Genomic DNA, 18,417 nt, shown 5'->3' on the forward strand with positions numbered 1-18,417 from the left:
TATATATATATATATATTCAAAAAAGGTCAAAAACCCAAAACAGGTGCGTCCAAAATTCCGGCAAGGCGAACAGGAAATCCGAATTTGGACCCAAATCTATCTCTCTCTCTCTCTTACCTTATCGTCTATGTGTTTACGTTTACTCATAGTAAGTTTAAGGTTACAAAACTCCAAATCCCCATCGAATATCATACTATTCTATTAATTTAAAATCGAACTAAGACTTAAAAAAATTAAAAAAAATGATAAGGTTTCAAAATTGTAAAAATTAAGAGGCTCACTTTAAAACAATTTTCAAAATTTTAAACAAGTATTAGCCAAATAGTTAGTTACCGGGTAATCATTTTAAACGGATGTTTTAGGTGCCTAACACCTTCGTAAAACATTAATTCGAAACCCCAAACCCTTTAAATGTTTACAAACAATTTTCTATGTTAAGTTATTTGAAAACAATAGTTTTCTTAATCTTCCTCAAAATTAAGTGGCGACTGTAATAAATCGAAAACTCTTACAAACAAAATATTTTTTCCTTTTCGATTAAAAACAAAATGGCAATTCTATTGGGGATATTTAGAGGATTCTAACCTTAAAACTAACATTATTTGGCCATGTGTATAATTGTTTATCTGTTTATTATTTTATTGAACTATTTCATTCATTGCATAACATCTTTCGTCAAACGACAATTATTTTCATTCCCACTAAAGGTCGAGCATGCAGGTTTGCAGTCGTTCATCAACCAAATTTTCTCGGGGCACCCTGACGAGTGTAGTGGGCTACTTGATAGTCAACGATCATTAACTTTCCCATCCCAAGTGGTCTGCTTGGGTTACCCTTTCCACTTTAAATACAACCCACTCCTAGTTAAACAAAGATAGAGCGAAACCCAATCCCAAAAATAGCGCATTGGCCTAAGACAACGCAGTACCAAAGGTGTGTTGGGCCCATTAAAAAGTCCGCCTTGAGTCCAAAGAGCCCACGGCTCGATAGAACAATCATATTTGTGTGATAAATCCGAAGGATGTATTGCATGTTTAAATATTTGTTGTATTGTGAGAGATGACAGTTAAATCATTGTATGTTTTGTAGATGTCAAGTCAGTTCGTTTATACCAACATGGTCACCAAGATGCCAGACATTCTCCGCGTATGGTGGGACAACCTAAAAGACTGTCAAAAGAGAGAAATCTCAATTCACCTGGGTCACTTACCTTTAATAATGAACTTCAAGTTATGGACCACATTTATCGAGGTTATCACTCGATTCTAGGAGGATAAGAAGATGGTTTTTCGATTTGGAGATGTCAACATAACACCCACGGTAGAGGAAATTAAGGATTGTCTGGACTCTATCGGGACGTGTGGCAAGAGGAAAAAATGTCTTAATCATCACATCCTTCTTCCAGATAGGCCAACTAGTGAAGAATTAAAGAACATATTGCTACTAGTAAATGCAAACTTGTTGGAAACCCACGATATACCACTAATGAGATTTTTCGAGAGATGGGGCAAGGCACTATTTCAGACTATTTACGAATGAATTCCACAATCACAGTGCCTGGAGGCAAACTAAGACTATCGCTTTCTCTGTATGCCTTTTAGGAACTATGGTGTTCCATAAAGATGAAGGAAAGGAAATCGTCACCCGGCTCATGATGGTAGTGGATGCCATCTTCAGAGGAATCGGTAGAAAACAAGAAGAAAAGAAGCACTATAGTTTGGCCCTGATCATTTTGGCCGACATTTATCGATCTTTAAGTCAGTGTAAAAATGGGTTCCCGTTATTCCAAGGTTGCAACATTATACTTCAATGGTGGTTTATTGAGCATCTCTTTAAAAGGGACGACGCCCAACCACAGGAGTTGGCCAAACCGAGCAATACGAGTCCTCTTGGTAATTATGAATTCTATCTAAGAGTTCGCAGATTTCCAATTTACACCATCTGGAATGCGTGGGCAAGGGTATTTTATGATATGAAAGAAGGAGATACACAGTGGATGTTACCAAACTTCATGTTCGAGAGGATAGCAGCACAAGGGAACAAACTTCCATTTTTAGTCGTTCCTGGCATCAGAGGATTGCGGCCCTACAACCCGACAAGAGTGATGCGACAATTTGGTAGAACACAAATCATACTCGTCCAAGGGGATGCTAGCTCTTTTGTTGTCGATTACAACGGGAATGGAAAAATACCTTTCGCTAAGATCATCCTTTAGGAAAGGGTAGGATGTGTCAACATGAAATTGGATATGACCGAGAATAGATATGAAGCTGGGTATGTCAACGAATACAAGACATGGTTGCAGAATGATCTGCATGTTTGTAGTGAATCTTATACGATGCACTGGTCGAGAAATTGAAGACGTACAAACAAGGCTTCAAATCCATGCATACCATCTTCAGCAAGAATGGGACCGAAGGGAGCAAGGATTTCAGCAGAAGGAGAAAGAATTCAAAAGAGAGAGCAAGAATTTCAACAAAGGGAGCGATAGTACAAATTCTGATAGTTAGAAGGTCAGAGGGTTTTAGTTGTGACGTCATAAGAGCTAGCTGATAAAATGGTTTGTCTGATGCGTTTAGACACAAACCTAGACGAGCATATGAACACTTTAGGAGTCGTACCAACATCTTCCAAAGCTGTGTTCGGCGAGCCGTAAGTGTTCACCAGTAAGTGCATCATCCGCGAAGAAGTAGCGAAGGTTAGAAGAGGAGACGAGCCATCAAACTTTTAACTCCCCTTCGTGGGATTGTTTTCTATCTGTATTCGCATCACATCCCCCTCCCTAAAGGTACCACGATTGATTAAATTGTGTAATGAACGCTATGATTTTTAGTGAAGTTTATTTTGTGGCTACAACTATTTGTTTAAATGACGCGATACATCCTTCAGATCGCTATGCCTACCCTTGGCACAAACGGTCACATGCATGATTAGGACTCGATATATGTGTGTTTAACTTCTTATTTTCTATGTTGCTCTGAATGAGGATATCGTAAACCCACTCCTATCAAGAAATTTCCAATGCATATAGAGAAGTCACTATTACAAAATGTCCGACAGAAATTTCAAAGTCTTAAGTTTCTCACTCTAAAGAAACCTCCTGTACCACAAATCCTAAAACATTTATTCTACCTTTTGAGGAAAGGAAAAATCACTGGTATGGACAAAGGTAAGACCATCCAGATGGAAATCACTGGAGAAGAACTACAAAGAAAGATAGACCAGATCACTCAGGAAATTCAAGAAGCTAAGGAGGAAGGGCTCAGAGTGGACATGACCACCAAAATATATAAAAGTTGTAATTATGACGCTAGATGAAGATGTGGCGTCACAGATGAAGAGAAAGAAATATGTTGAGATGGAGACAGAGGACTTGCGAGAGAAGTTGGTCATGCTTCGATTGAAAGTGCAAGAAAGAGAAGCTAGAGAGGCGAGGATAGAATCGGAGACAACCTTCTGTTAGCTAAAATCAGGTCATTGAATGAGGAGCTGACAATAGAAATGAAAGAATTCGCCTCCATGAGAGAAAGGATGGCCGCAGTGAGGAAAAAAACAAAGCCTTCCATAGCAACATGATTGATAAACTTATGAAAATGGGCGAAAAATACCCCGTCTACGAGCAAGGAGACAAAAGTGGTCCCAATTATGCTCACCCTGAAGCGACTGAGGAAAACGACAACGAGGAAATCGTCTACAATCCTCCATTCCTAGGTCGTCCAAAAGGAGGAGACTAATGCTGCAACAAGAAGGGAAGTGACTAACGTGTCTTCATCATTTCGTCTATTAAAATCTTTATTGTTGCCTTACAATTTCCTTGTAAACGTGATGAACGGATGAATGAAAATGTTTCATCTTGTACTCGAACTACGTTTGTCCTGAATTCTCTTTTTGAGATACGTAGGCAGCCTCCCTAGGCCTGGCCCCTAACTTTAAAATTTTTCATTTTCCCCTTCATATTACGAGAAGATACGAAGGCCTGATCAACGGACGTCAAAAGGCAGATGCATGAAGAGCTTATAGCTCAACGTGATTTAGAATTTCTGAGACAGCGTCAAAACTAAAACAAGCAAACTCCTATTTGTTAAAAAACATGTTTCCGTCCTCTTTCGTGGGTTGAAGATATCCTCAAATAAAGCAACTTGTGTGTTTATCTGCTCTCTGTGCGATATTATGCATTTTCTACTCTTATTCTGCACTAACAAATGTGCCTTTGAGTTGTTTTCCTTCTCAGGTACTTTGAAACTGATATATGTCGATCAAAAGCTTGCAGATCATCCCTATTTCACCAGATCAAAAGTTCCCACAGATTCCTTCCCTAGACAAAGGAAAGACAGTTATGGGGGATATTAACGAAGAAGTGAGTCTTACTGATTTTGTGGTGGCTCAACCCACCACAGCTGACAAAAATGAGTTCATTCTACAGCTGATGCAGCAGATTGCAGATATGAGGGTAGAAATGCAAAGGAGACAGGATCTTCCTCCACCAGGATTTGCTGCTAACGCTGCTGATGGGAGGCATCCAATCTACTTCCCTTTCTCAAATATGGATCCAACTCAGAAACAACCATCTACACCTTTTCAGAATCCGTCGGTTATAGATCTGACTACCCAAAATCCCCAATATGCTTGTACATCCTATCAAACTCCACCTCCTCTCCAAAACTACCACCCCCAAATGCCATCACATCCTCAAAATACCCATCATCAAACTGCTCCACCACCTATAAATCAGAACCAAAATAAAAACCAAAAATTCTTTCAATCCCCAAACACCCAACCACCACTTAAATTAGAATACCAATCCTCTAACGTACCCACAGAATTATCAAACCTCTCAAAATGCTCAGAGTCCCTCTATAGTTCCACCCTTACAAAAGAGAGCCACTTTCCAAATTTCCGTCCCTACCGAGCACGAGGCGCACGGTTCTAAGCTGGACCATTACGAGGAACAGGAAAAGGGGTGGAGGGAAAAGGAAGAGTTGAAGGTCGACACAGAGGAAGAGATCAAAAAATGAATGAAAGAGCTTCAATGCGTCCCTGATACTGCCGGGCTTAGTAATGAAGACTTATGTATTCATCCAAATTTGAACCTTCCAGAAGCGTTCAAAATTCCGAAGTTTGACACCTTTTGAGGAGTGGGCAACCCTATGACTCATCTGAGAGCCTACTGTTACCAACTCGTGGGAGTTGGAAGGGATGAAGCTTTATTTATGCGGCTCTTCTGCCGAAGCCTGTGCGGAGAAGTTCTTGAATGGTTCACCTCGCATGAAACCAGGCAATGGCCCAGCTGGAATGCATTGGCCAATTATTTTATTGATTGATTTGCTTACAACATAGAAATTATTCCCGATCGATACTGTTTGGAGAAGATGAAGCAAAAATCTACATAGAGTTATAGGGAGTTCCTTATAGGTGGAGAAAAGAAGCAGCAAGGGTGAGATCACCCACGTGTGAGAAGAAAATCGTTTAAGTATTCGTGTACGTGCAAGAGCCGAAATATTATGCTAGAATTATGTTTCTCATTTGAGCAGGTTTACCGAGATAGTTAAGATTGGTGAGACTATCGCAGGTGGTTTAATATCAGGAAAAATAGCCCGTAAAGCCGCATCACCTGGATCATAAGGGTTGTTGAAATAGAAAAGAGAAGAAATCGATATTGTTTCATACGGGGGAAGGAAAACCCCCAGAATCTCATCTTATTCCCAAGGTCATTCTCGGCCTTCCACAAAGTCCTACCAAGCTTGCTACACGCAATCTTGTCATCCCAATAGCCAGAATGCTATCGCCACTTATCCAAACGTCCAAGCTCCACTATACCTATGTCCACCCCCAAATTATCAAAATACATCTCCCATTTACCCAAATCATCCTCCACCATACCAAATTCCATCTCCCCACCAGGAAGTTGCTCCCAACTGTGCGAACGTACGGTCGAGCTACAGAGCGCCCCCTCCTATTTATCAAGTCCAAGCTCCACTATACTAAAATTCCCTTCCGAATTATCAAGTTCCATCGCCAAACTACCAAACAAACCCATATCCCAGAAGCCAAGCTCCCCGTCAAAATACCAAAAGTTATCAACAGGTGACTCCTCCTCAACAAGGCGGTTATGACCCTCCTCGACCCAGAATCGAGAAAAAGCCTTTAAGGAACTTAACTGCGCTCGCTGAAAGCCGGACAAAGTTGTATGAGTGACTGGCTGCGGCTGGATACATCCACCCTGTGGGGCCCGAACCCGTGGATGTCAATTCAAAATTCCATAGACCCGATCAAAGATGAGCTTATCATTCCAATAGTATTGGGCATGATACTGAATATTGTAGCAACCTCAAGCACAAAATTCAGGATTTGATTGATCAAGAGGTAGTCTCTGTCCAACCGGCGGCACCAAATGTCAACACCAACCCGTTGCCGAATCATGGAGGCAGCAGTGCCAATATGATCGAGACGGACGAAGACTGGTGTGGAACGAAGATGATTACTCCCATTGTTCAAGATTATTTGGAAAAGGCTATCGCTTCTTTAAGCGTCAAATAGAAGAGAGAGTTCGTTATTTTGACACCTGCAAAGGGTATTGCTTTGGTGCCGTAAGAAACTCTCGTCAAGGATAAGTTTGTTATTGAAACTGCTGCTGCTCAAGGCATGACCAGGTCTGGAAGATGTTAAACTCCTGACGAGCTTTCTCTCGTAGGTCAGAAGAAGGATCAGGCTAAAAGGCCGATAAGCGAAGGAATTCTGGAGAAGAATGCAACCAAAATGATATGCATATTGTCTAATAATATGAAGAAAAAGAAAATGAGGGTTCAAAATTTTAGTTGTTTTAAAATGAGAGGAAACACCTCTATCTATTGAAAACAAATGGTAGTGTGTAAATATTTATTGTGCCTTATCAGAAAGGTTATGATTATTTAGAAAGCTCACGACCTTTCATAAATGTCACAACCTTTTATAAAAGTTAAAACTTTTCATAAAATTCACAACTCTTCATAAAGTCGCAAGTTTACATAAAAGTCACGACTTTTCATAAAACTCACGACTTCTCATAAAAGTTACAACTCTTCATTAAAGTCGCAACTATTCATAAAATTCACAATTTTTCATAAAAGTCACATTATTTAGTTAAAGAGGATGACTACTTTTGGAAAAGTTTTTATAAAAGTTGTACTCTTCATAAATGTAAATTATTTTCATAAAAGTCACATCTTGTCAAGAAAGGGAAAACTATTTTGGAAATAAATAAACATAAAAGTAAATTCTAACTTGTGGCGGCACCACATAGGAGCGTAGGGTTCTCTTTCATATGAATATATTAAAATTTTCGTAAAAGTCACATATTTTCAAGAAACGGAGAGACTATTTTTCAAAATAAATAAATTTAAAAGTAAATTCTAGCTTTTGGTGATGCCACATAGCGGGTCTAGGGTTCTCTTTTATATGAATATATACATATGATTGGTTTAGTTTAGGCTTCTTTGAGATTTTGAAGAAACCCTCATATCCATTCAATTGAACCCTCTAGATTAATTAGGTAAGTATTCACTTGTATGAGTTCAATTTCTTTTCACCCTTAGATTTTATTCTAGAAATTAAATGAGTTTTAGTTGCTAAACCGTCCTTTTTTACTTCTAAATCTCTGTCTTTCTTTTTGTTTCTTAATAGTATATATTTTTGGCATGATTGTGGTTCACTTCTTCGTCTTCCTTTCTATTTCTAAACCAAATATCTTGCTTTCTTGACAGTTGTATTAGGTAAGTCTATCCTTCAATTCATAAATAGAAGAAATCACCTAGATTTTTTCCACCATTGGAAATTGTACATGATACGTCATCAACTTACTTTGTTGACGATCAGGGAATGTTTTCATTGAATGCGAAAAAAATTTATTTCTGAAGCAAAAGGAATTTTTCTCTAGTGAAGAATAACTTTTACATGTCATCTTACATCTTATTTGTGAAGTTTTTTATGTCTACATGATTTTATTATTAAATTAAGGTAGTGTGGGGATTGGAAGTATAACTTTTACATGTCATCTTACATCCATTCCTCCTCGCCCTGATCAAAATATAAAGACAATTGACCCAATTTAGCTTAGAATTGACATGTAGTTATTGTTTAAGTCAATTTTTTTTGACAAGTGCATTTATCATGACTTCCATATAATTCGTAATAAAATAAACCTTTTACATTAGTATGATCAATATATTGCTAGCTTTGATGTTCAATTCAATTTTTCTTCATCTGGCATTTAATTACTTACTTTCCATTTGGTAATGCAGTGGTTGTGCATCAGTAATTATTGTCCAAATACCTAATGCAAAGTGTCACTTGGCTTGGACCACCCATAGGTAATTTAACATAAAAGAAAACTTGTTAGCATTGTGTGTCGCAGTTAGTGTACAGGAGTTATTATTGACCACAAACCTAATGGACATTGTTGGATTATCATTTTAATATTATTGTTATAATATATTAATTTGTTTTACTTTGAGTTCAAATATTGTTAGTGGACAGTATACATTGCAACTGTTTGGTGACTCACCTATCAATGCTCGTAGACATTACTGCCCATTATTTTGTTGGTTACAAAAATGTTCCTGTGAACGTTGGAAACTTGGACAGCATGTTCATCAATCATTGATGGCATTAGTTATCCCTCTTATTCTCTCATTCTTTATTTCTCCATTATTCTTTGTAACCTATGTAACTCCTAAGGCCATTATCTTTATTATTTACTATCCCATTATCTTCCAATTCATTGCTAGGAAGACTTCTTGTAGTATTATAGTGATGGTCTTCATTTGGTTTGGCACACAACATACAAGATAAAATATAGAGTGATAAAGTTTGTCAAAAATAGAGTTTGTACTAGTTGAAGGGAGGTGTTCTTTTTGTGGAGCTTTGGACTCAACTCTTTTCCAGAGTTGTTAAGTTATTTTTTGTGAACAGGATGTTGTATCCTAGATGGTACAAGTCAAAAAGTACTACTGCTGGACCAGTGAAAACATTTGTTGTAGTAGACTTATATCTCCTAAAGGAGAGCAAGATATCCGCTCCTCAGCATGAAGAGATTTTTGTTTCTTCATTTCATTTTTCACTATTAATCTTGTATTTTTGTTATCTGGTATGTTTTTCACTAACAAGTGTCACTTGCCTTGGACCAAAGTGACCCATAGACTATGTAAAAATATAGGAAAAAAATAAAACTACTAAACTTTTTTTATATTAAAATATTTGGGCGACCTATTAATTGTTGAATTTTGTTAATTTGAATGAATATGATTTGTGTATATTGAAAACAATGATATTGAATCCCACCTTAAAGTTGTCCTAACCTACAAAGCGTGTTGAGCTCATTCAGGAGGATGTTCCCACTAATGGTGACTTTCCAAACTTGTCATACTTTTCTTGTGGAAGTGTCCCATCTCATAATGTTTCACAAAATTTTGGTGTCTATTAATGCTCCCTAATTCAAGGATTGTTGAAGCGTAAACTTGATAAACTCAAAGATGAGACTTGAAGTACCCATAGAAATGGATTTTCGGTCGTTGTGGCTTGTAGCTTCAGATTTGCATTTAATTTGTGAGAGAGGAGATGAAGGGTAAATTGGGTCACACTGGGTGTGCCAATTTATTTGCAATATATTTTCTCAAATACAAAGAATATATTGCAATGTCATAATAAATAAAAAGAACAATTTTATTCATAAAGATTGTCAATAGAAATATGTATATCCCTTAATTCCTCTCTCTTAGGATTTCTCCGTGATTCAAGGACTATTAGTGTCACTCTAACAAAGTGTGGACCTTCTTAGGATTTATTTGATCTCTGTGAAAGGACTTTTTGGATCTTGTTAAAACATTTGCTTGTCAAGAAGAGTGCACCCACATCTTCATCACTTAATAAATATTTCTTGAATGTAGGAAATTTTAGAGATGCCAATTCAAGGAAATGTATTGCAATTTACATTAGTTCGAGCTTGAGCTTAGGGTAAGTAGTCCCCAAGAACCTTAAACGAAATTGGACTCCTCTTGTAGAATCCCACATAAATTTGATATCTCAAATGTCGAATTCTTGTCCCATTCATTTTTTTGGGTCACCTAGTTCACATAACTATCTTGCTGGATAGAGTTTTATTGTTTTATCGAATAATCCGGAGAAGTTCTTATGCTTAGAAATGTAGTATCTTTATAGAAGCCGGTATAAACAAACATCACATTGTAGCAAGTGACTCAATAACATCTCCAAGCACATTTGGAAGTTAGTTTCACTCTCCCATCCAAATGTGCACAAAAGATCTAATTTGTTAAAATCCCCAACAGTACAACATATCTGCCTTCGCAGATCTGGCGAGGAATGAAGAATGTACTCATGCATGCTGGCCTTCACCAAAAATAGAGAATAACATTCATTATTTCCAAAAGTAGACCAAAAATAAGTAATTAGTCTTGGAATCAGTCTCGAATATTTGAATGGAGATGTGTTGTAACAAAATAATCTATCACTACATCTCAAAGAACTTCCAAGTGCTAATAGCATCGTGGAATATGAGGTTGCATGTAAGATCCGTGAGTTAGTATCGTGACTTCTCTTATTTGACTCTTGATTTCTCTAAACTTTAATTCTTACTGTTCTTGATTTGACTCTTAACAGAATATTGAATTGAATTATCGATTCAAAGATAAAGATTTGTGTTTGAAAAGATCCTATAACATTTAATATTTAAATAGCTAAATATGTGGAAAATTCAAAAATTAATATTGGAGGTGGATCCGCAACACAAAGGCATTTTTAAATTATGGTTAGGAAAACATCTTTTGGGGCACAAAACCTCGTATTAACTCCGTGACGCGAAGCTGGAATTTTGAGAACAGGGCATTAGGCGCGCGATGCGGGTCCACCTTCAATTTTTGCTCGTCAAATTTTATTCTTCTTTTTCTAACCCCAATTCGCCTAACTTCGATTCCTTTTCTCAGTTTCTCTAAAAATGTCGATACACTGAAAATGTACCTAAGAATGTAACCGCAAATGACTTTATAACGTGACTTAATAGTTTGGAAGCTGAAATTCGCTACGGTTCTCCTTGAAAGCGACCTTCCTTTTTGAGCCCATTTTTAAGGAACTCGAAAAAAATTGGAAAATTAAAAAGGAAATATTTTCTAAAAAACATTCCAATCCAAGCTAATTCAATAATAACACATGAATTTAAGAAAGGGTATTAAAATCATCAGTATTCAAACTCTTTAAGGATGAATTAAAACTGAAATTAACATGCTTGACTCGTGGGAGAACAATCCCAACGTTATGAGAGACTCACATACTTGATCAAATCAAATTCTTAGCGAAAACACCAACCTTCTTGATGGATCTTGATGAAATTTCCCCTTTTTCCTTCTTCTTTTATCTTCTCCTTTCTCCTTAGCCCTAGCGTAAAAAATTCTAATTTTCTCGAGTTGATTAAGTTCCTTATTGACCCATATTAAACTCCTAAAAATGGAATAAAATAATAGGATAGTGCAAAGACTAAAATACCCTTTAAAATCTCGGATCTGGACATTTCCTTATCTGACAGGCCATCTTCAAAAGGGCATAACTCACTCATACAAAGTCGAAATCGCGCAAACTTTGCGGTGTTGGAAAGGTCGTTCCAAGAGATTTCCAAGCATATCTAGAAGTACCTCATTTTGAGATAGAAGGTCCTGGTCATTTGAAGTTGACCAAAAACTCACTTTTCAACTTAAATATTTTGATTTTTTTCTAACAATTTCCAAAAATAAGTATTTTCAGATTTTAACTCCTATCTAGTTCTTTCTAGTTGTGAAGTGTTACAATATATTTACGATATGGTTTCTATAGCTTGGGTCAAGACTTATCAGGGTTGGTATTAGAGGTTTTCTAGTTGTAGTGACCATTCAGTATATTGGGATTCTTGTCACTATATGGAGGGAATTTCTCCAGAATTAGAGCAGGAGGCTAACATCAATAGTGCTTACTACATTTGTTTCCTCATTTCTATTTTATATAAAAAATAAATTTGAAGGTTCTCTTTTTAAAATGTGAGTAAAATTTCCAAATTCAACTTGGTAAAAAATGACCAATTTCATAAAACACACAAATATTGTAAAAAAATGTTATTTTTAGAAAATTAATATACCTGACTATAATGAGAAAATGACAAGAACAAGAAACACTTATTTCTTTTTACCACACTCACATTAGCTTATCTTGATTCATTCAATTCCTATTCAATCAAAATAAGATTTTTACCCATTTAACAACTATTCATTAATGCAAGATATGCCTATTTAAAGAAGAAATCAATTTGACGATAAAACACCAAGTAATTTAGTTCCTCTAAAAAAGTACTCAAATTTTTTCTTTAAAAAATGGAGAAAGTTGACGAAGATATGGTGTTGTCATATGTAGCGTGACGTCATGGGTTAGAAGAAGATGGCTGCGAAATTCTCAAATTCAAATTTTGATTTACGTCGATGTATTCTTCAAACAAATTTTACTGATGAAGAAGATGATGACCTATAAAATTACAAATACATATAGATATTATTGGACATAGCATGTCAAACTAAGGGATACTTCATATTTTTCATAAATCCCTCTTTTTTCCTTTTTAATTATTCTTTACTTGTGATGTTGAAAGAATTTCGAATTTTCACTAATATTTTGTTTGATCCACATTTATATGATGGTTTTTATAAAAAAAAATTATGTCGGAGATACAAAATATATCCAAAGAAAAATCTTTTGAAGTTTAATTAGGTGTTGGAACACAAATGAAGTATCAGTAATTGGTACAATATGCACTAATTTTTATTTTATTTTTTCAAATAAATGTTCTTCATTCCATTTTAGTATAACCAGAAAAAAAAATAACCACCTTCAATAAATATCAAAACTGCATTGTAAAAATATTTAGGGAAAACTCTTAAAACAATGCTAATAACTATACATTTTTCAATAACAAATTTCTTAGCTAATTCATGTTTTTCTTATAAAATCACTAATTTATTGTTAGCTTTGATAACTGTCCCCAAATAATTATTTATTAATTTTTGCTATTGACAAAATTCATGTTGTACACTGAAAAAAACCTAAAAAGGAAAATATAGAATTTTGATAAGTCAAATTACTTGATTCTCCCAAGATAAAAAAATGTTATCTTATTGTTAGTGACGTACCATACTAGAAATTCTTCTTTATTTTAAAAATTAAAATTGGACTTAGAGAAAGAGAAAATGGAGGAGTCGATTACAGGGTATGGTCAAGACCTCACCAATAAATTTAAAATACAGGTAGTCAACCAGCAGCAATTCTTTGTATGTTAAAATCTTTATTTCTCAAAGAATCTATAAGATTATTTATAATCTCTCTTCGGATGCATATTTTATCCTTCATTTCTATCAAGTGTTTATAATTTTCACTAATAGCTGTTGGAATTCTTACCCCCCAAATTGCCTAAGGAAAAAGTTTATTTTATACGTTCCTTAGTAGATTACAAGAGTTACGTTTTTCAAGCAAATAAAATAATAACACACTATTTTATTGCGGAAAACCCCAACTTTTAAGGGTAAAAACCATGACCTACATATCTGTAGATTTAACTCCCCTTTATTAAATTTCAAGTCTCAACAAAAGATTACATAGTTATATAACCCAAGGAATTTTAAACTCTAAATCCTAGTGGAATTATAAACTCTTGTTCCTAGTAAAGAAATTATGAACTCTAAGTTCTAGCCACCCAAAGACACAAAAATCCCCGATTTTATATCTTCTACCAGCCGTCAAGTTTCTCAAACTTGTTAGACGAATCCAATAAACATAATCGATTCTAATCAAAACTATTAATCACAATATTACAACATTTTCCTCACAAATTGGCAATACTCCAAAGTAACTCTCAAAACTCTCTCAAACCTCTTAATCGTATTTTGATCTTCTCTATATGTAAGTGCGCAATTTTTCTCAAGCGAAACTATCGCCCTATTTATAGATTTTGAATTTAATCCAAAACCTATTCCAACTATAAATCCTACTTCATGTAGGACTCATCTTTTGTGTGGAACTCCTAGTTCACCGCATCTTAACCTTATTTTTCAACTTTAACTTTGCCGCATCAAATCCTTGTTGAACTCAACTTTGACTTCTTATTCTTATATGTCTTTGCCGCAAAAACCTTACGCTTCTTGCCGCCTCAAATAAGTTTTCCTTAAGCATGTAAGAAGTAAATAAAGACGTGTGTTTTACTTAAACAAGTAGGATATAATATTCCTTCTTTCACTTGGCTTTGAATTCCTTCTTACATCATTATTCACATGATTTTTCTACTTTATGTATGCTTCCTAAGAAATTACAGAGTTGTACTTAATTTTGTATTTCCTCTTCGTAAGCTATGTTAAATGAATTCAGGTTTGCTTAGGTTGCTCCATAATGCACCGCATCGGATTGTCAATATCCCAAATCTACACATACATATTCCTATGTACCTAACAAATTCCCCCTTTTTGATGATGACAAAAAATGCATTACACAGTAGCTATTCTTCTTCGTGTAGATTTCATGCTTCATGTGAAACTCCTGTTTGATTAAGAGAACTACCTTGCTTGCGAACTCCTTTATAAAAGAAAACCTTCTGTGTTGGTTGCTTGTCGAAAAAACAATTCTTCCACAGCTTTATATCTTCTAATTCGCGAGGTTGACGTTCTCCTTATCCAAGTCGGATTCGGTCTGTAAGCAACACGTGTCAACAACCTGTTTCTTTCATCTGATCCTGTATTTGTTAGTTATCAAAATCTTTCTCATTCTAAAAAATTCCCCGTTTTTAATGATGACAAACATACATTACGAACACACCAAATAAGACATACATTTTTCTTTTTTTTCCATGTTACTACTACCACTCCTTAACTTTTCCATACTTCAAAACAACGAGAATTTAACAAATTCCCTCTTTTTGACTATGACAAAGTTTACTTGCTCACATTGAAAAAGTACACATAACTCATATGTTACTGCTTCCCCCTTTTGACATCAGGCAAAAGGAAAACATTGTGAAGGCATACACCATACTAATAGAAGCACATTTGATAATCATGGCCACTAGCTATCACATACTCAAACACATAAAAAATCAAGAACTCAGTTAGCTATAAAAGATTGTTTGCACAAACTTATGAGAAAGACATGAACCTGAAACTCAAACCCAACATTAGCATTAATCAAAAAGCATCTACACAAAAAATGTAATAAAAATTAAACATGGAATAAAGCACCTGTGATGAGAAAAACATTTTGAAGTCAAAGTCTAATGTGGCTAGGTAATATAAAAAGATGAGAGGAGAAATAAAAGTCATTTTGCAGTAGCAAAGATATCTTGTGGATTAACAATATTAGCAGCCTTCTCAATTTCAAAGGTAGACTTCATCTATGCACGCTCAATCCTTTTTTTTTAATCACTTTTAAGGAACTTGTTCAATCGACAATGTACCCTCTGCAGAAATAATAGTTCACTTATCTTTATTTTCAATAGAGTCAGTAAGAGGAACAAATTTTCTTGAATATCATTTGTAATGGAACATCTTATCTCAATCTGTTCCCTGCACGTGGTACTATCAGGTGCAGCACCACCTAAAATACTTTTTTTTATATCAATATGAAATCCCACTTTATATGGTTCCCAATAGAAGAACTAGGTTTGACAGATGGGTCTCCCATCGATTCTTCCTCACTAGATGCACCCAAGTTGATCCTAACAAGTTAACTTTTTTCAAGTGTACGGTCCCCAAAAATATTCCCCTTAGAATGTAAATCCTCTAAGACTTTACTCAATACCAAATATTCCCCCTAAGAACCAGCACACTCTACTTTCTTTATCTATATTTATAAGGCACCAAAGTAGAGGTGTACTCCATAAAATTCTTCTCATTCATAGACCATTAAATTGGGATAAGGTTTTGAAGAAGATATTTGTTATGGTAGTATTTAGGGTATGAATATATTTTGGGACTAGTGGAAGAAATAGGTTCAATGTGCATTGACTTTATATTTAATAGTTAATAATTATAGTGCACATACCTTAGATCTCTGGATAATGTTAATCTTTCTTCAATTTTACCAAGTCTCTCTCCTGTTCTAGATGCAAATACAATGTTATAGTGCATGAGTAGCATGACTTTAAAAGTGGTATAGAGACATACAACTTAATATACAAAAACTGAGCATAGAATTCAAGACTAGAGGGCAGTATGCGCAATGTTCATTATCTATTTTGGGATACTCATGTAACCTTAATCATCCCCAAGATCCGAATTTTTTCTTTTGAAAGTGTTTTCATTGGCTGATCATATTTCTGATTGATTGATCATCTTAGTGCGCATAACTGTTAGATACTGCATAGGTTGGACCTGTTCCTTTCACATGCTTCTTCATTCTTTCCCTTTTCTTTTCTTTTTTCTTCTTTTCTCTTTTTTTCTTCAACATTTTTTTCAGTCAATGTTTTCATCTAATCCCTTTTTTTCAAGTGAGAGGAATTTTTTTTAGTTTTAATCATGCATATGAAACAACATGTTCAATTGGTGAATGTTGCATGCTTCCTCTCACTTTTCCTGCAAATTCAAAGGTTAGATTAAGGAAGCCAGACTAGCTTGGGTCATTTGTTTTAAGCAAAAGGATAAATAAGATCTCTATGAGCTCATTTGGGCAGACTATTTTCTCTAGGAATATACATGTTCCTCTGAAGAGTTTCATAAGTTCCTCTTGCTTTATTTTCAGCACTCACTCTGTATTTCGGACAATTTTGCTTAGAGCGGCCTGAGTTACCAAAAATAATATATAACAAAGAATTTTCAATCATAGGTTGTTCATACCCTATTCCAGTTCTTATGTTCCGAGTATTGTTACCTAGATGTGTTACTATCATGGAAGATTTTGTCCATTTATTAGTTCTTTCCAAATCAATTTTTATCCTAGAAAATTCAAGATTCATTCACCTAGAATTTTCCCTTTCAAAAGATAGTTCATTGTTTAACCTCATTAGATCTTGGTCACATCTGATTTGATCACCACTAATTTTTTCTTTTTCATTCCTAGTAACACTTTGTTTCAGAATTTCAGATTTGAGATCCAAAGTGCTGGGATCAAGTTGATGTACCTGTTCCTTTAGGAGTTGATTTTCTTTCTTGAGATCAGAATTAACTTTTTCAAGATCAATATACTCAAACTTTAAACTAGTCATGGGAGCAAGCAATTGATTTGTGGTTTTATCTAGTTCTTGACTTGTAACTATGGAAGTGAGTAATAAGAATGATAGTTTTTTCTCAGAGAACATTACTAGTTAATCTTTAAAATCAATAAGATTTACCTCCATTCCTTCAGAGTCTGATTAATGTTCAGTTACTGATTCTTTTATGGCCATCAAATCAAAGTCCTCATCATCTTTGTCATACATGTCTGAACCAGTTCCGCAAGTTGCATACATTGCTTGTTCCTTTTCTTTGTTTTTCTTTTTGTTGAGAAGTTCCTTCTTTTATTTTTTGGATCTTCACTCCTTCCATTCTACTTCCCATATAGGAAAATTCTAATTTGATAATCAATTTTTCCACACTTGAAGCATCCTTCACTTTGTGGTTTCTCTGTATTCATTTCTTTAGTGTGTGTTACCTTTTTTTTTCACCAGAATTTAAGCCCTTTTACAAGAATTTCTTGAAGTTTCTACTTATTAGTGTCAATTCATCATCATCCATATATGATTGATCACTTTTAGGTTCTTTAAATCAAAGATTTTTCTCTTTGTTTCCTTCACCTCTTTTGTCAAAATTCATCTCATATGTTTTGAGATTTCCTACTAATTCATCCAGATTCATATTGGTTAGATCATTGGCTTCTCTAATACAGTGACTTTTATTTCCCAAGACCTAGGTAGAGTCCTAAGTACTTTCAACTTGTTCCTCAGTGATGTATACTTTGCACAAGGATATTAATTCGTTTACCACAGTGGTGAATCTGGTAATCATATCTTGAAGTAATTCTCCAAAAGACTTCATAATAAGAGCACAGTCTGGCAATCATAAACTTTAAGACATGAGTTGTACCTTCGTGAGCATTTTGTAAGGTATCACATATTTGCTTAGAAGAGGTACAACTTGAGATAAGATTAAACTCATTAGGTCCTAGGCCACATACAAAAATGCCCTTAGCTTTTGCATTCTTTCCTAGCATCTTGTAATCAGCTTCATCGTATTTATGTGTTGGAGTTAATGGTCCATTAGTAATTCTAACCCGTAGTTCATAATCTTTAGCTTGTATAAAGTCTTCTATCCTTGTTGTCCACCAATAGTAGTATTCTCCATTAAATAATGGTGGTCTGTCGATGTGTTGCCCTTGACCATGCCCAAGAGGAGATCAAG

This window comes from Solanum pennellii, chromosome 1, assembly GCF_001406875.1.
Source record: "Solanum pennellii chromosome 1, SPENNV200".
Lineage (NCBI taxonomy): Eukaryota > Viridiplantae > Streptophyta > Magnoliopsida > Solanales > Solanaceae > Solanum > Solanum pennellii.